The sequence below is a fragment of the Trichosurus vulpecula genome, chromosome 3 (assembly GCF_011100635.1).
Source record: "Trichosurus vulpecula isolate mTriVul1 chromosome 3, mTriVul1.pri, whole genome shotgun sequence".
Taxonomy (NCBI): Eukaryota; Metazoa; Chordata; class Mammalia; order Diprotodontia; family Phalangeridae; genus Trichosurus; species Trichosurus vulpecula.
The window spans coordinates 313,612,297-313,632,760 of NC_050575.1; the positions used below are offsets into that span (position 1 = coordinate 313,612,297).

At 40.4% G+C, this 20,464-nt stretch overlaps 1 protein-coding gene across 1 annotated transcript in view; it reads right to left on the reverse strand.

Moving 5' to 3' along the window:
- Nucleotides 1–20,464, reverse strand: part of HK2 (hexokinase 2) — an 89,766-nt gene that overhangs the window by 41,779 nt on the left and 27,523 nt on the right. The gene's annotated exons all lie outside the window — the stretch shown is intronic.

The window sequence follows — 20,464 nt, forward strand, 5'->3', positions numbered from 1 at the left end:
ACGTGCTGCCTGGCACTATCTGAGGGTGTGAGCCGTATCATGAGTCAGTCACATTGAAAACTACCCTTTTTTCTTGATTTATGATAAGGAACTTCCAGAAGGGAGGTCCTGTCATAAAAAAGCCCTCATGACTCTTACAGTAATGGGACAGGAAGTAAAATGGTTACTGCATTTAGTTTAAAAATACACCAGAGATTCCTAGAGTACCTGTTGGGGATGCCAGGATCCCTGATAGCATTAATGAGGAGCAAGCACCATTGGCCTCTTCATGAAATCAACCAATCAAACAACAAATAATTATTAACTGCCTTCTTTGTGCCAAATGCTGGGGATACAAATGATGAAACCATCCCTCAGTGCTTACATTCTAATAGAGTAGCTAAATAAATGTGAAAAAAGTGAGATAATAAATATGAAGTTAAGAAATACAAATATGTATAGAGTAGTTAACTGTATGGTAGTTAAATACATGTCAAAGTGATCTTCCTAAAGCACATGGATACCCTCTATTCCATAAGCTGCAGTGGCTCCCCATCACCTCCAGGAGCAAATATAAAATACTCTGGAATTCAAAGCCCTCCATAAACTGCCCTGCCCTCCCACCTTTGCAGCATTCTTATGCCTTACACCCTGCCATGAACTTCATGACACAGTAAGATGCTCCAGGCATTTTCAATGGCTATTCCACATGCCTGCAACGCTCCTCCCCTTCACCATCAAGGGGATGCGCATCAATTGGGGAATGACTGAACAAGTTGTAGTATATGAAGGCAATGGAATACTATTGTGCTATAAGAAATGGGAAAGATACCGACTTCATAATAACCTGGAAAAACCTACATGATGTAATGCTGAGTGAGCGGAGCAGAGCCAGGAGAACATTAAACACAACCACGGACATATGGATTCTGCGACAACTAACCCTAACAGACTTTGCTCTTCTCAGCAACACAAGGTTCAAAGACAACTCCAAAGGACTCATGATGCGGAATGCTATCTACATCCAGAGAAAGAACTATGGAGTCTGAATGCAGACTGAGGCACACTTTATGCTTGCCTTTTTTCCCCTTTTTTTTCTCTTTTGTTTTTGTTTTGGGGGTTTTTTTTGGTTCTGTTTCTTCTTTCTCATGATTCATTCCATTGGTCATAATTCTTCTTCACAACTTGACTAGTGTGTAAATAAGTTCAACGCGAAGTTATGCGTAGAAGATATATCGGATTCCATGCTGTCTTGGGGTGGGGGGAGGGGGAGAATCTGGAACTCAAAATTATGTAGAACCGAGTGTTGCAAACTAAAAATAAAAAATCTCAAAAAAAAAAAAAAAAGACTCATTTTCATGAGTTCAAATCTGGCTACTGACACTCACTAACTATGAGACCCTGGGCAAGTCAAGTAATCCTGTTTGCCCCAGTTTCATCATCTGTAAAACAAGTTAGAGAAGGAAATGGCAGTATCTTTGCCAAGAAAACCCCAAATGGGGCCACGAAAAGTTGGACATTACTGAAAAACAACTCAACAACTCCTTCACATCTTCTTCACTCCAGCCTTGTTAGTTGTTCTCTGCCCATGACATTCCATCCCCTGCCTCTGTGACTTTTGCCCAAGTGTCCCACATCTGGGATGCCCTCCCTACTTCACCTCTGCCTTGAGGAATGAGGCTGGATTTCCCCTCTGGCTAGTTAGAAACATTCTCTCCCTCTTAACTTTGTTTATCCTTGCTCAAGGTCACTTAACCATTGAATAGGGCTTCCATCTCCAAGACTTTTTCCCACTATCTGCCATTCACAACGCCCTTCTACTGGACAAGCTGTGGCCACACTAATAACACAAAATAATAACTTACATTCCTATAGTGGATTGAGGTTGACAGAACACTTGTGTGAGTGGTTGAATAAGTATCATTATCATTTTACAGATAAGAAAACTGAGGTTATATGACTTGCTCAGTGTCACAAAGTTAGTAAGTAATGGAGTGTGACTCACACCGGAGTCTTGTGAGGCTCCTTCCATTGTCCACACAAGTAGAGAATGTAAGTGCTACGGAAGAGACCAGTGTGGGCAGACAGGCTGAGGGCTCTCTGAAGGGAGTAACCTCAGGCAGCACCCAGTTCCCTCTAACAGCAGGAATGTGTTCATGGATAGCCCCTGTCCTCCAGGGATATCAAAGAGCTTTCCCAAAGTATCACCTGTTGGTACTTTCTAGTCAGCTTTACCTCAGAGTTCATGATGCAAAAACTATGACAAGATGAATTTATACGGATTTAGAGGGTCAAGAAAAAAGGACTCTGATTCAATCAACCAACAAGTTCATTTTGCATCCAGACCTGGACCCAGCCTTCCTGTTGCTTTAACATTGAGGAAAAACCTCAAAGGACAACTTATCTCCCTGACCTCCTCACCCTAAGCTTTTATAGCTTGGAAGGTTCTTTCTTAAGTCTCATGTCTACTGAGAGATTTATTGACTGGCTCATCTAGGTAAAACCCAGATGCCATGATTTTAAACACTAGCCTTTGGAAGTCAATGAAACCTTAGAAATCAGCTGGTCTCCCTCTCCTAATCTGAGCTCCTCTCACTATACTATACTGCCTTTGGTAAGGAAAAAGCCAAAAGACAACTTCCACCCATCATGCAGGATTAGGTGGCTGAGAAACAAAAACAAGGACAGAGAAGAATATGTAAATCCTTCTCAGAAATGCAAGTGACTTTGCTCAGTGACTGAGATTTAACTTCTCACAAGTCCTGTCCTCCAGTGAACTGTCCACTCCCAGCTTTAGCTTTTTAAAGATGCCTTACAAGGCCTTTGTAATCCCAGTCTTGCTATGGAAAACTCAGGACTAACCCTGGTGTAACTTTTTCTTCTTCTTCTTCTTCTTACCCGCCTCCACCCTCACCCCACTGGCCTGAGGCAACATTTCTGAGTATTCCAGTTCTGAGTTTCCCTTGGTAGTTTAGGCCTCAGTAGGATTCTAGGAAAGCTGCATGCTGGTTGATTAAATATCTGTCATGGGGGATGACAAATAAAAAGAAAGACAAACTGCCTCTATCAGCACTCTTAATTTCTGAACACATTCAATGCGCTGAGTTAGCTACTCTGTGGGGATTAAGGTGGCTGGGGTTGCCTTTGTGCCAGGGTGATGCTCTCACGAGGACAGGGGTCCAAACCAAACTAAAGCTGGGCTGATTTAGGAGTCCAACACTCCCCAGCAGATTCTGGTCAGAAGTCATCTTCATGACAGGGGTCAATCACCTTGACCTTCCTAGGTCAAACAGCAGGGCAAGTGCCTTTTTGCTGAATTAAAAGCAAGAAAAACCAATGAACAATTACTCTCAATAATTATTCCCAATGCAAAATTTGAACTTGCACAAGAAGGCTGGATATGGAATCAGGAGCGCTGGGTTTGAGATCTGGCTTAGGCATGAGCTGGGTGACTATGGGCAAAGTCACTTAAGGTTTCTGAGCTAAGTCTCAGCTTCCTGGTATCTAAAAAAAGGAACAATAAAACTTGCAATTATTACTTCACAGGGCTATTATGAGGAAAGCAAATCTTCAAGCACCAAAGACAGTTCTTATTTATTCTTATTATAAAATGGGCTATCATATCCTCTCCTTACTACTGCCCTCCCTATGCACCCCCATGTTCCCAGGCTGGAACATTCCTTCCTGGACACGGTCTAAAAGGAGGTGGTGAGATGCAATGGAAAGTACTTCAGGAGGAGTCAGTTGCCCCTGGATGACAAGGTTACATGAGTCCATGCCATTCTCTGAATGTCTTCATTTCCTGTCACCACTAAATAACTGTTGGCAAGAGATGAAGCAATATTTCTCTATGGGCCTTACAGGGCCACCTAAGATCTGTTAGATTTACTTTCTGACTTTATCTTTTTCAAAATGTGAGATCCCCATCTCTCTTCCTCCTTGGCACAGAGTTCAATAACCCTGCTTGACTCAAATCTAGATTGCTGAAGCAATAAAATGATAAAAAGACGGATAGATGTGACAAGAGATTTAGCAGATTACAAGGGCCCCATGGCTGTACAGTAGTTGTTTTAAGATATGACAAGCTGCAGGAATTCATTAAACTGTGCATACCCTCTGATCCAATAATACCTAAAAAGAGCTTTAAAAAAGAGGAAACAGACCTATATACAAAAATAGAGCAGCAATTCTTCTAGTATCAAAGAAATTAAGGGAGTATTCATCTACTGGACTGAAGAGCTGAAGAAATCATGGTACTGTAGGAAATACTACTATACCATAAGAAATAATGAAAAGGATGGATGAAGTCCTGGGACTGGCTTAGGCATGAGCTGGGTGACTATGGGCAAAGTCACTTAAGGTTTCTGAGCTAAGTCTCAGCTTCCTGGTATCTAAAAAAAAGGAACAATAAAACTTGCAATTATTACTTCACAGGGCTATTATGAGGAAAGCAAATCTTCAAGCACCAAAGACAGTTCTTATTTATTCTTATTATAAAATGGGCTATCATATCCTCTCCTTACTACTGCCCTCCGCAGAACGAGACCTTTTTTGGACATGTCCGATGCCAGAACTTTTTTTTTTGCTTGGCTATACATATTTGTTATATTAAACATATTTGTTTTTCTTTATATTCCCCTCAATGGTTTGGCATCAGAGAAAACTGATTTTTACTCACTCATATTAATTTAAAAAGAGATACGATGGGTTGAATGTTACAGAAGCCTCTGAAAAAGGCCAAGTATTTCTTTTAGAAATTACATTTTCTCATAATTTCCAACCTGCCCCAATTTTGCTTAATAATAACAATTGTGTGGCATGTCATTTTATGTACATTATCTCATCTTTTAAGTCACTTTCCCTCTCTAGACCACAGTTTCTTTATCTGTACATGAAGGCTTTGTAGATTCATATCTCATGATTCCTTACATGAGAAAATTACAATTTACTGTGCAAGAACTACAAGAAACTTTTAAAGGTCACCTGTACCAACCCTATTATTATCAGATAAAGAGACTGGGGAGCCCAAAGCAGAAGTCACTTGCCTACTATTATCACATAAGCAGCTAGTTAATGAAAGGGACAAGATTCAAACCCAGGCCCTCTGATTCCAAATCTCTCTCTTTCCACTAGACCAGGCTGTTCAACTATAAGTTTTTATTGAAACAGGCAATATATTTTGATTTGCCATTTTAGTGAGAGCTCTGCAGTAGCTCCGCTTGTTTACTCAAGCGTTTATGTAAATTTCTATGCTTGTAGGCCAGCTGAGCAAGTCACAGTATGGACCGCATGCTGCCAGTGGGCTGCATTTTGGACAGCCCTGCACTAGACCGATACTGCACTCCATATTGGAAAAGCTTAGCCTATTCTGAACTTCCCCTGTAGAAGGGAGAAAACAGCAATGCCACAGCAAACAGAGCCTGCAATAGGTGAGTTTACTGGGAAGTGGCTGGCATCAGGCAAATTCTTTTACCTATACTATGGACCCATCACTTAACTCTCCCCAACCTGTAAGCCTTGCATGACTGAGGAAAAAATTTGTCCATAAGCCTCTAATTTAGGGAATCAGACTTAAGTTTGGTTTAGAATTTCTAACTTAAATTTTAATACAGGGAAGGAGTTTTACACTATAATTAACTCTAGACTCTAAAATAAATTCCTGAGGAAAACTGATATAGAGGTAGCAATATTAGACTATGACTGTTAAGGGGTCATTCGCAAGACCTGTATTTTAGTGTCAATGCCGTGTGGTCCTGGGCAAGTCACTCAGAATTCCAGGATGTTAGATTGGAAGTGAGTTAAGAGTTCAAATAGCCCTGTGGTCCTCAGGTTTCTTCTTACAGTGCTGGAATTTAAGCAGTAAGTTTCCTTTTAAAATATGTTTTTATAACACTCACTACTAGAAGGAAAAAACCTGACAACAGAAATAGCCCATGTGTCCATCAACTAGGATGTCGCTGCATAAATTATGATTAATGGGATAAATTACATTAAACAGTATTGATAATTAAAAAATATTTATTATTAAACAAAATATTATATATTACTGCATTAATGGAATCTTGATGTTGAATATGATAAAAATGATGAGTATGAGGAAATACATAAAAAGTTATATGAAGTCATGCAAAACCAGATGAGCCAAACTGAAACTAAGCACTGATCACAGCTATAAAAAGGGAAACAGTTAAAGATAGTGGGGATAGGGATTTTATGTTTGCTGCCCATTAATTATTCGGTCCTACTTTGTTAAATGCTAGGTGTTTTACATAAAATTATATACAGCTTTCTTCATTAACACTTCCTGTAGCTTTCCAAATAGCTAACAAAGTTGTCCCATTATTCTAAATTATATGTATATGTGTGTGTGTGTGTGTGTGTGTGTGTGTGTGTGTGTGTGTGTGTGTATGTAGAGAGGGAAGCATGCCCGAAAAGTTGACTGGCTCTCTTGTCCCCAATGACATCTATCTCTGGCAGTTGAACCTTATTCTACTTATCTTAGCGTCTCTTCTCCAGGCTACAGTGTCTAGCACAATACCTGCCATGCAATAGATATTTAATAAATAAGGAATGAATTTTATGCAAACACAAGACAAAGCAAAGCACCCCCTTTTAAACCTTGCTTTTCAGTATACTGCCCTGTTATCAGGGCACAGCAAACGTATGTCTTCTAATATAAGCTACCTTAAGCAGTTCTTTTTTAATCCACAGAGACATGGTCATATACCCCCAAACTAGCAGACTATCTCACAAATGGCAATCTTGACAGTGCAGTGTAAAGTACAAGGGAACCTGAAGTCAGAAACTTGGGTTCAAATTCTGGCTCCAATATTTCTAAGCTATGTGACCAAGGATAAGGCACTTAAACTCTAAGTTCAGCTTTCTCAGAAGTAACATGGAGATAACACATACGATACTGCTGAAATCCCAAGTCTGTGGGAAAAGAAACACTGTGAATATCTTAAAAGCATTTGAGTAATGTGACCTATTGTTTTAAATAACAAAAACTTAGAAGCAGAGAAAGTGTCCTGAAGAAGTTTTGAGGATTAGCTTTGGAGTCAGAAGACCCAAGTTCAAATCCTGACTACCTAAGCAAATTGGTTTCCCTTCTCTAGACTTTAATTTCTTTGGTAGTAAAATGAGAAGGCCGGATTGGACTGCGTACAAAGGTGTGTTTCTGGCATGGGATGCTATGAATATACGTTGATGGAAGGAGTTTTGGAAGCAAGGTGTTAGGGGTCTGTTAGTAAGTACGGTAGTACCTGGCTTGGGGCATAATTATTTATGTAAATAGTAAGCATAAGTGGTTTACTTATAACAAGAGGTAGGCCCCAAATGAATGAAGTCTCCAGAACATTAGTCAGAAATAAACATTTTTCCCCATCCCGGCACAATGGGCCACCTAAGACAAATGTTAATGTGTATAAGAGGCACAAAGCTTCATGGCTATAGGTTAGGATTTTTTTTTCCTTAAAGAAATCTGCTAGGGCTGAAGTCAGTAAGAAGTGAGCACATCAATTCTAGGAATCTTTGTATCATGAGCCAGCAATCTATGATACTCACACCATTAGTCTAAGTTATAAGAGAAAAAGATATAGAGGAAACACATGGGTAAAGGGGGAACCAACCAGACTCTTCTGGAAGTTAGAACTGGCAGGTGGCATGGGGTGGGGTGGGGAGTAGATGGAGACAGAAAGACAGGGAACCAGACCAAATAAGAGATGGAGGTACAAGATTTTCCAGTCCCTTTTCTGGGTGTCTGCCCCTCCAAATCATCTCCTCTGAGCTAATCCTCCTTTCATATCTTTTCTGTTGAGCCCACAGTTTCTCTTCAAAGTATGGGATAACTGAATTTGAGAGCTGGAGAGGACCTGTTAGAGCTGATTTAGAAGATGATGTCTAAGAAAGGGATTTAGACTTTTGGACCATGGCTTAAATAAAATACAAGAGCAGTTAACAAAAGCTGGTAAAAGTTTATTTGCCTAGAGTCTTATAAATCTAATCAGAAAAGCTATAAACTAAGAAGGAAGGGGGAAGGAGAAAACTACATAGGCGTATTATTACCAAGCCTGATACCACAGAGAGCGGCAACATTATAGGAAGAAGAGTATAGGAAACATCCAGAGGTTCACAAGAGATAAAATCCAAGAAATAAGTAATAAAACCCTTGCCTTCAGAGGTCTATACACAACTGTCTAAAGTATTATGGATAGCCAGCAAGATTAATCGGATCCTAATTCAAAAAGGCAAATTTGGCTAAATATCACTGAGACATATGGGATGAGCCACATGACTGGAACTAGTACCTAGTCTAAGAATGTTTTCCTAATTCAAAAGGAGTAAGACAGATAAGTAAGATTAGGACAAAAGAAAAATTATAGCCACTGCTCTCAATGGGTGGAGTGATGATAATGGACAATGGAGAAAAGGCAGACATGAGGTGACACACTCTTCCATTGCTTGTGTGTTTTCGGTCAAGAGGAATGGTCTTTGAAATGAAAGGGGACAGAATAAAAATGACTAACAGAGAATTGCTCTTCAAGACAAGTAAGGAGATATTAAAGGAGTATCTGGCTGCCTTTGATGAATTTAAGTCACCCGGACTAGATGAACTATATTCTCAAAGAACTAATGAAATGAAATGGCCAGATTCCTATATTTGAGGAACAGAGAAAGGCAAATTGTCCTAATTTTCACCAGAAAAAGAAGAAAATGGAGTCTCTATACCATAGACCAGTGAGCTTGTCTTCAATTGCTGAAGAAAATTCTACAATACCCAGTGCTAATGGAATGGTTAATGACTGTCTAGAAAAGAATCATAGTTTCATCTAAGAACAGCTTGTGCCAGACTAACTGTATTCCCTTCGTAGACAGGCTTACAAAACTTCAATGGTAGGGGACTTCTCTGTATAGTTTATGTTTTATCAAAAAATTTGGTGGTCATGCTATCCTTGTGAAACAAGATGTCATCTCTACAGTAAATTAGGTGGACTTGGAATCGGTTGCATGGGCAGACTCTCAAAGACTCATTAGGGATTCAAGGTCCAGCTGGAAGATAACGGCAGACACGGTATGCATGTCAAATGTACAGATGACACCAAGCCGGGAGATACTGCTAACATAGTGGGCAATAAAGTCAGCTTCCAAAAATACCTTGATGGCTTAGAATGGCAGTATCAAACTCAGAGGGGCCACTAAACCTTACATAAGAGATGCCTGTGGCTGCATATTAACTTAGAAAAACGACATATTAATATTATCTAAGTTCTATTGTATTTTTATTTATTTTGTTGAATATTTCCCAATTAAATTTTAATGTGGTTCAGGTCACACTAAGCAGTGTTTGACACGTGGCCTAGAACACCGAGTCAAATCTACTGGCTTGAAAAAAGCCACTTCATAAAGGACAGCTAGGAGGTGCAGTGGACAGAAAGACCTGGGTTCAAATGCAGCCTCAGGCTAGCTGTGTGACCCTGAGCAAGTCACTTGACCTGTTTTCCTCACATTCTTCATCCGTAAAATGGGAACAGTAGCACCCACCTCCCAGGATAGTCGTGAGGCTGGCATGAGACGACTGCAGTGGGCACTTATCACAGTGCCTGGCACACAGTAAGATCTATGCACAGGTGAGCTCTTAGCTATTATTATGCAAGACAGGGAAGGACAAACTAGGGGGAACAGAAAACGTATTTATTTATGTGGTACCAACTACGTGCCAGGCACAGTGCCAAGCGTGTTCTTGTTTGTTTTTTAACAAATACCCCATTCTCACTGTGACGCAGGTACTATTGTCATCCCCGTTTTACAGCTGAGGAAACTGAGTCAGGAGGAAACGACATGATCTGCCTGGTGTCACACGGCAGTGTCTGAAGCCATGTTTGAACGCCAGCCTTCCTGACTCCAGTCCCAGGCACTGTCCACTGAACCACGTAACTGCCTCCAAGATAGGGAGGAGGGAGGGAGAGAGGCGGGGAGAGGAAGGTAGACATTTCTGTAGACTGGAGCCAACAGCAGCAAGATATCCCAGCCAAGAAAGCAGACGTAAGCTTTGGCTGTAGTGAGGGAGGCACAGCATCCAAGGTCTAGAGAGGGTAGTCTGAAGGACTGTGTTCAGTTCTGAGCACCCCCTTTTACTAAAAAGGCTAGCAAGCATTGGGGTGGACTGTAAGAGACCTCAAGTTAATGCTATGAGGGTACTGAGCCTGCACAAGAGGTAATTTAGGGGGACCTGACATCACTCTTCAAATATTTGAAGGCCTGTCATGTAGAAGAGGAAATAATTTGCTTTGCTTGGCCCTTGAGGAAAGGATCAAGAAACCATAAAAAGCAGAAACAGCTTACGGGATGATGTAATTCAGGCTAGGAGCAAAATGAAGCTTTTTTTTAAAAGCACATATAATAAAAAAGTGGAACTGAGACCAATATTGCAACAGGTGGCCACATTTGAAATTTCAATCATAAACACTACCATCTGGAAGGAATGGGCAAAGGTAAATGCAGGAAAGTGAAAGGAAAACTTGGAGAAGACTTTTATAATTCAACTTTTTAGCTTAAAGCTAAAGTGCCTGGCACTTTGAGAGATACAAGAGAGAACATACACACACACACACACACACACACACACACACACACACACACACACACACACATACACACACACACATATATATGTATATATATAAAATAAATAAATCTTGCCCTGATTAAGGTGTATATGGGCAGGGCAGTAACAGGACCAGCTCTATAATGGAAAGATAATTTTCAAAGTGGCTACAAAATAGGGGCATCAGTTAGGAGCACCTTAAAATTTCAAAGATAATGCAAGAATTATCTCTACTTTATTTGTTTAATATCAATATTTACGGTAATATCTTTCATTTTTGCATCGCCTTCATTAGCCAATTCTCCCTCAGCCAATTCTCTCTGCCACCCAGAAAGAAATAAAGAGATAAGAAAAAAATCTTTCAGCTAAATTAACGAACACAGCTGGTCAGACAGTATATCTGTTCCATGTTCCTAATACTCCTCCCCTCACCGTGGCAAAGAAGGGAAGGAGGCACATTCTTATCTCCCTTCTTGGGTTCAAACTTGGTCACGATAATCATGCTGCATTGTGCTGTCTTATAAATGAGGAAACTTAGTGAAAGTCAGATACAATGAAAGACTGGGTCTAGATGGAGAAGACAAATCTGAGACCAGATGATACTGACAGAACTTGGCAGCTCATTCAATTCAGTTCAACCAACATCAAGCATCTGCAGTGTACAAGGCACTCCATTCTGCCTACAGGAAGACAAAAAATAAAACAATCTCCTTCCTCAAAGCACTCTCAAAGTGAGGAAGAAATGCCACAAGTACACAAATTAAATTATGGTGGTAATGAGGTGTGACAGAGAAGAGATTTCGTAGGAGAAGGAGAGGCTAAAAGGGAGCTGAGGATTCCGAGGTAGAGATGAAGAGAGAAGCAATTCCAGGCATGGGGGACACTTCTACGCAAATGATTTAACATAGGTTGGTCAAAAATGTGTCCGAGGTTTTAAATGTGGATGCGTGGAAGAATGAATGGCAGAACCATTTCAATTTGCAAGTTAGAGGAAAGGATGCATTTTAAACCTGGTGAGTATGAAGTATTGGTGGGACATCCAGGTGAGGATGTCCAGCAGGCAGCTGAAAATCAAGGATTGTAGATACATACAGATGGCCGAGGCGGGGGGAGGTGGGGGGGGGGTGTCCTGTCATGATCCAAGTGGTAACTAAAACCTCAAGAGTGGATGAGATGACCCAGGAGAGAGCTCAGAGAGAGAAGAAAGCTGAGCACAGGGGTCTTGAGGCAAGGCTTACACACCTGAATAATGGGAGGACAAACAAACAACCACCAGAGCAGTCTGGGAAGAGAGCAACACCAAAATCAAGTCAGAATCTCAAGGGAGGTGATGGCCACTGGATCTGACAATTAGGAGGTCACTGAAGACCTTCTGAGAGAAGTTTCAAGTAGAATTTTTTTGGAGGGTGCAGAAATATAGAATGCAAGAGGTTGAAGAATGAGAAGATAATGAGAGAATTAAATCTATGTGTAAACAACCCCTTCTAGAGTCCTGGAAGGGTATTGGTTCTGTCTTGGAGTGAGACGCACAAGCACCACTGTGGATATGCTGACAAGCCTCATGGCAAATGGCTACATGATGGGCCAGATATTCACCTGCTCAAGCTCAAAGTGCTGGAGCTGAGATGTCAACCCAACTCGTTGGTTTCCAAACTCAAGGCCTGTTCTGTTGTGCTGCCTAGAGATCTATCACTCCCTGCTATGTTGCCTTCTGTCTTGAAAAGAGGCAATTTACAGGAGTCACTGACTCTATGCCCTATAAGAAGGCAAACAAGTGTTCACCAGGATCAGGGAACTGAGCAGAAAGGATGCATTTAGGCCAGAAGCACTAAAGTTCCCTTCCTCTCACACTTGGAATTGAGAAACTGAACTGTCCAAAGGAAATTCTTATCACTGGGGGGAGATTATTTACTCTGTTTTCTACCATGATTTTCCTTTCTTCCCATTTTCTGCGTCCACCTTATCAGTAACACAAGGTCAGAGAGATAAAGTAGTTTCAGTTTCCCTGTATACCTGGGAATTCACATGCCTAGCAAATATTCAAATGCCATTTTATGGCTCCAAGTATTAACACAATAAATAAGGTCAGTTGATACATCATTGGTAATTCAAGCAATCCACAGCCTAAACTAGAAGAAACCAGCCCTGATTAACTAATTCTGTGTTTAATTATTCTTATGATGCTTAAAAAAATGCTAACAGGGATTTCTTTTTTTAGAAGAATTTTCTGAAAGAGTTCATTTTGCATCGTTAGGCCCTTGCTGTTGTTGTTCAGTCATTATCCAACTCTTCATGACCCCATTTAGGGTTTTCTTGGCAAAGATACTGTAGTGGTTTGTCATTTCCTTCTCCAGATCATGAGGAAACTGAGGCAAACAGGGTTAAGCGACTTGCCTCAGAGTTACACAGCTAGTGTCTGAGGCCAGATTTGAACTCAAGAAGATGAGTCTTCCTGACTCCAAGCCCAGCACTCCATTCACTGTGCCACTTAGCTGCCCTAGGCCCTTACTAGTTAATTTAAAATTGACAATATAAAAAGGTGGAATGACAAAGCTGGAAGGGTTCTTAGAAAGTTGAAAACCAAAGATTTCTTTTTTAGAAGAATTTTCTAAAAGAGTTCATTTTACTTTATCATCAGGCCCTTGCCACTTATTTAAAAACAGACCACTGGCATTAAACATAAAAGAGGCCTCAGAATAATGTTGTGAGCCAAGGAGATCTTAGAAGCCTTCCAGTCCCACATCATCATTTTACAGGAGACCCAGAGAGAGATTTACCCAAGGTTGGATTCAATACCATAGTGATTTAGAAGAACATCAGCTCCTTGAGGGCAGAGATTGTTTCTTTGTCTTTGTAATCCCATTGCTTGGCACAAAGGAGACATTTAATAAATGCTTATTGCAATGAATGGAATTTTGTTCTTCAACCTGCTAAGTGTTTCATGGACACTCTCAAGACTCTGAAGAACTTTTGTGAGACGTGGGAGACACTGGCACAGAACCACCCAGCATAGAGTGCCCACATCAAAGAAGGCACTGTGCTCTATGAGCAAAGCAGAATGGTAGTCGCTCAAAAATAAAAGTGAGATGCACAAATTTAGAGACATCCCCACTCCGAATTTCACAGGGACTATTTCTACCCAGCCTGTGGTAGAGGCTTCCAAGCTCATAATGGGCTGATCCATCAGATGGACACACTACATAGTGAAGTCATTTTGATCCTCTTCCAGAACAAAGGACAAGCACCAGCCAAGTATTTCTAGTTTTACAGACTAAATTCTTAGACTATGGCTTCCCAATGAGGCCTTTCAGTTTAGGGTATGCTACAGATATTCCCTAGGGTATTATAAAACAGTTACTATTTTTTGCCTCAAGGGGAGATGGTTATTCCTGCCTCACCCAATAACTCCAGAATCACTTTTGAGGGCCGTTTTGAGGTTTCTCACTGACTCAAAGGAAAGAAGCAAAAATCCCTCAGGAATTTTGTCAGTATAGAGAGAAGACGCAAGAGACATAGTTTGGAGTTGGGAGTAGGGCAACAATGGAGCCAACCTACAAAGAGAAAGAGAGGAATGAGTTAGTTCTGTCTTGGCCAGTGTGTTTGCAGGACCTCAGTCTCTTTCATTTGAAAATGAAAACAATAATTCCTGCTCCACTTTTCCCTCCTGAGAAATGGCAGCTCTGAAATCATCATGAAATCTATTTATGGTATTTGTTGCAGGAATTAATCTATTCTTTACATAGTATTACTACTCAGCTATTAGCCAAATATTGAACCTTATATAATCCTTTATACTAATAAGAGAAATATCCTGGATTTAAAAAAAAAAGGTATCATCCACGACAATCTCTTCTAAATAAACAATCTTTAAGGTGCTTAGCCACATCATAATAACCAGCTTCATCTTGAGGCCCTACAGGTCACACAAGGTTCCACTTCCTCTGCAATAGATTGAAAGAAGGTAGTGTGTTACCATCGAGTAGAAAGACCTGGATTTAAATCCCAGCTTGGCAACCTGTGTTTTGGAGAGTATCTTTTACCCTACCCTCTCCTGCCCTCAATTTCCTAATTTGTAGGATGAGGGATGTGGAATCCAAATTCCCTTAAATAAAAGGATGTGTTCTGTGAAGTTTGGATTCAGTCAAAGGTCTGCACTTGAGGACCTAGAGGGCCACATGTGGCCTTATGGCCACAGGTTCCCCATTCCTGGATTAGAGGATCTCTAAGGTCACTTCTAGCTCTTAGTGGACCTTAGATGTTCCTGATGAGTGACTTCACAATATTAAGTGTCTCTTCCATTTAACTTGCTGTATTAAACGGCAAAATACGGCCAGCTCCTATGGTTTCAGAGATGTGTGCCAGCTAAAGTCCCCACCAATGCCTCACTGTGGTGAGGAAGTGACCCCTACCCCACCAGGTTCTACAGCAAGGTTCAACATCATGCTAGAAAAAGCTTCCCATAAGTGCTTACATAAACAAACAGGCTAAGTTCAGAGAAGCCCATTACCAAAAAATAAGACTACCAGGGGAAGAACTTTCCTTGTCCACAGAAGTTTACCATAAGGAGTGGAGAGGTTATGATCTAAAAATGAGCCTTCATAACAAAATCAGCCATATTTTCAAATATGATACAGTCAGATCTATTTATTCATACTGATTCATATTCTAACTATTGGTATGATCTTAGCCAGAGTAACATATTTGATGAGCTAACACCCCGTTGGCCGAGATAAAGACGTTTCTCAATTAGATATTTTATTGTTTCATTTGCCACTATATCATCTACACTTCACATAGGGCTGTCAATAAAAAAAAAAAAAAAAAGAAACACAAGCTTGTCCCAAGTCTATTACATAGGGTTATCTTTGGGAGAACTGTGAATGATAAAATATATAACACTAATACACTATCTAAATATTATCTCTGCCTTGTTGAGTTATCATTATAACCATTAATTGTCATTCTGAATGATATAATGCAGGATGGAACAGCTTTTACTGTATTTGGTCTGTTGACCAGAATATGTTAATCTTTTATAATAGGCTCTTTCTTAATATAAGTGGCTATTTGTCAATTTATTCCTGGGTTGATAATTATGTTATACGTTAGGGCTAACTAAGGTTATCACCTTAGCAACAGTATTGAGTTTGTTGGCATAATTAAAAGGTAGCAGCCCAGATAAGTCCATTCTTCAATTACCTATTTTATTGCTTCCCTAACCTCAACAGACCATATGTACCTAGTATCCATCCAGTTTCCCTTTATCATATATTACTTGCACTGAACTATCCTGCTTGGTTCTGAGTTTTATTTGCCTAAGCCTTGTTTTCCCAGTGACCAGAAAAACTCTTGAAACTCAGGGGCCAAGCCTTACTTTACCTTATTTCCACTGTCTTCCTCCAATCCCACCCAGGAAGCCATGAAGCACTAAAGCAACCCTCAGTCAGAAGCAGCCTAGCATTGTGTATTCAATATCGGACTTCAAGTCAGAAAGGACTCAGTTCAAATCCCATCTCAGCTGCTTAGATGTGTGATACTGGGGGGCAAGTCATTCAACCTCTATGTACCAGTTTTCTCATCTGTAAAATGGAAATAATACTCACACCTGACTGGGTTGCTGTGAGAACCAAACTGAAATAATACATATAAAAATATTTTGTAAACAAGAAAACACCATATAAATGTCAACATTATTATTCTTAATTCTTGATTCAAAATCATTTGACTAACTCTTCCCCACCACCCTAGTTAAGAAAGTATTCTTCTCCCCTTCAAAGTTATACATCCAGTTAGGGGGATACATACCTCAATATTTCAAGAGCCTGATTTTGTCAGTATAATTAATCCTTCCTCTGAATTTAATAATTATAAAAATGGTTGATATTTATTATTACCACTTTAATGATGGGGAAATTAAGCCTCAAAGAAATGAAGTAATTTGCCCATGGTCAAACATCTAAGGAAATTACAGTGGGATTTGAACATGGGTCTTCTTAACACCTTGGGCAGCATTCCACTCTACCATACCATATCTCAGCACAAACAGATCACAACCCCTTAGCACACGATCTCTGAAATTTGCTAATTTAAAAAATCCATCATCCTGAAGGTGACAGAGTTTACCTCCACACTACAATTAGGGAATCAAAATCTGGTGGGATGAGCATCATAAGGGGTGCAAACACAAATATGAAACAATAGAAGACTGCATCATAAATGCCAAATGAGTGACAAAACAAGTCTTTGGGGGCACCCTACACTAAACGAGACGGAATGATACCTATGCAATCTCGGCTGAGGAAAAAGGTAGGCTAGAAGTTACTTTGGTTCCAAGACTGAATTAGATTTGAACTAGAACTGGATCACTGGCAAATTTTCACCTTGGCTATTATGGTGGTGCTTCTCATGTTTGAATGATACAAAACTGTTATTAATTCAGTGACCTACTTCCATAGAGAAAAATCAGCTTTGCTGCAGTAATCTCTTCATTCTCTCAATTTTTTATCCATATTAACTCCATCTGAGTATCTTCAGTAAAAAACTATATCTTTAATCTTAAGAAGATATTTTCTAAAGTGGACCAAAAGTAGGGGATTTTGAACTTGGCATCCATGCCCATGGATGGGTTTTAGGGGTCTGTGAACTTGGACGGAAAAAACTACATACAGGCAACAAAACAGTGGTACTGGGCTTCCCCAGAGTACCGAAGGGGTCCAGGACACAAAAAAGGCTAAGAACCTTTCTTTGGCCTAGAGAGCTTCATCCTCCTCAAGACTTACTTTAGCTGCCTAATGGAAATGAAGTGGGTTCTCAAAGGCTACACCAGTAGGAACATAAAGCTCCGGCAGCTACAAAGATTTTGAGCAGGGGCCCAACAAAAGACAACTCAAACACCAGTCAAGCTAAGCCCGGAGACGATCATCATGGGGAGAATTATATTGCCTACAGGAAGCCTGACTGAAACATGATATGGAGGAGTAAGGGTGATGGTGGTGGTGGTGATGGTGATGATGATGACCATGATGACATCAGGCATTCGTAAGGTGCTACATACATACATACATACATACATACATATGTATACATACATACATATATATGTATACATATATATGTATGTATTATCTCATTTGATCTTTCATAGCAAACCCGTGAGGTAAGTGCTATGGATATTATTATCCCCATTTTACATGAGAGGAAGCTGATCCAAGGCTCAAGGGACCCAGAGTCACAGGAAGAGTTAAATGTCTAAGGCAGGACTCGAACCCGGTTCTTCCTCATTCCAAGTCCATAACTCTATCTATTACACCAAACTGATCTGCATCGGCGGTTGAAATACCCACACCCATGAAGATGCAGATCTTTGAAGTTACAGACTCCAAATCATCTATGTAGCTCAATGGCTACTTTTCTGCTCAGCAGATTCATTTCCCCAAAAGAATCATAACAGACATAAATTCCCTGAAGTACCTTCCATTTATTAAATCTTCACTTTTCCTTAATTACTATTCATTACTCTAACTGAACATGCAATGCATGCAAATAATTAGCTAGGCCTTCTAGAATTCACAGTTGGGAACTGGTTTTTGCCTAAGGGACTCCAGTGTGTCCTGTGAGTTTTAGTAACATTTACAGGTCTCAAACAAAAATGATCTTACCTGTCAGGTGATCCAATACGAGCTTCCCAACTCCCTGTACCAGCGCCATTCCAAGTCTTTGCCAATATCAGCTGTAGGTCTGTCTAGGCCACTTCAAAAGGTCTTGTCTGTTCTACACTCAACATTCTTAAACTTCCATACTATTACAGGCCCCAACCTACTGCCTTTCCCTTGCTATTTCACTGATTCACTTACTTACTAAGCACCTACTGTATGTGCGGCTCTGTACTGGGTGCCATACAAAGTTTAGATCAGACTGGGGGTCCTTGCTCATTGTCTATAAGGGAATGCAGATGTGCATGTACACTAGTGGGGGTTCGCTGGAGAGGTCCAAAACAAAGGATTATCTGAAGTACAAAGATGAAGATCTTTGGTGATTGGAGTAAGGAGATGAAGTAGGCACCAGGGAAAGCTTCAAGGAGAAAGTGGCCTTTGACTTGGGCTTAAATTAAAGACCAGGAAGTAATTGAACAAGGCTGAAGAAGAGGAAAAAGGAAATTAAAGGAACAAGGAACAGTGTGAGCAAAGGCTTGGAGGCAAGAGAACGAAGTGTGACTCTGCCTGGAGGGAAGGGCTGAGTACCATAGTTTGCCCAGAGCACAGAGTAATAAAAGGCACACTTTGAGATTTCTGCTATCACCAAGTCGGTGTAGACACCTATCACTAGGGAGAGTGTAAGTCCTTTCCACATTAGGTGTGCTTCATTTTTATTAAAAAAAAAAAAAGAAGAAGAAGAGAAGGGGACTTTGAAATGAGAAGGCTCCAAGTAAGCTCATTTCTCATAGGTCTTGAAAGACAGTTGATTCAGCTGTTCAGAGGCACAAATGGCAGCAGCGCCTATAAAAGATGGCTACAGATTCAAGCCATGCGACAATCTAAACTTGGACATATGTGCTACATAGAAAGACGATGTAGTGGGGGACGAAAAAAACAGAAGAAAATAACACTTGCCTGGACTTCTCTTGGTCTGCAGTCCCACCAGGGGATTTTGAGCTATCTCCCAGGCTTAGAATTTTCTTCCTCCTCATTGCCATCTCTTGGCTTATTTCAAGTCTTAGCTACGAACCCCACCTTTGCCAATCCCCCTTAATGCTGATACCTTCCATCTGAGTAGACCTTCAATTTATTCTGTCTACATCTTGTCTGTTCACACTTGTATTCCTGAGGTCTCCCCTGTGACCATATTTTTATCTTTCCTTGTAACCCTGTGTGCCAGCACCTGGCACACAGTAGGCACTTAATAAATGTTTGTTGCCTTTTGTGTGCAGAAGGGCCAGTCAGAGCCTTAATTCTATAGGTTTAATCTTTAAGCCAAAGTGGGCTCCACATCTCCATGAAGGATCTGAGGGGGGTGTACTGTCAGATCCGTTCCTGGTATCATATTTTGGTAAGGGGGGGAAGGCCCTGGGTATCTGAAAAGAATTAAAGGGCATTTGGGATACATTCACCATCATCACACACCAAGTCTAGTTGCTGAAAAGCAATAATGTGTGTTCCAATTTCTGGAATAAACTATTTTGAAGTTATGTTAAAATTCACCTGATTTACTGACCTAAACCTTTTTTGCATTTTAGAAAGTACATTTCTGCAAAATAAAGGATATTCATTCTATTTTTCTCTTACTAAAAAGCCAGAGTAGATGCTCAGCTCCAATAATCAGGGTTAGTGACCAACTTAACTTTGTTATCCCCACTAGCCATCATCCCAAGAATTTGCATAACCAGGAAACTGAGGCCCAAAGAGATTAAGTGATTTGGTCCAGGGATACTAGAAGCCAGGTTCAAACCTGACCCCTGGACCTCTGACTCCAAATCCAGTAATCTTTCTACTATGCTATCATCCATTACAAGCCATATCTGAGCAAGAATCCCTTCTATAACAGCCCTCTGGAGCAGTCATCCACACTTGGTTTTCTCCTATGGCAGTCTATTTTCAGTGAGTAACAACTGATTGCTGGAAATTTTTTTATTCTAACAGAGAATGACTAAAATGTCCTTAACTTTTGGCCCAGAGATTCCATTAGTAAGAAGTAAATGACAAAAATGAATACAAAAATATTTATCACAGCAAATAGCTGGAAACAAATAGGCCAAAAAAAAAAAAAATCAACCAAGGAATGAATGGCTCAACAAATTGTGATGCATGAATTAATGTGCCACTAAAAAAAATGGGGAAAAAAAGACTAACATGAACCGATGCACCACGAGGAAGACTACAACCACCA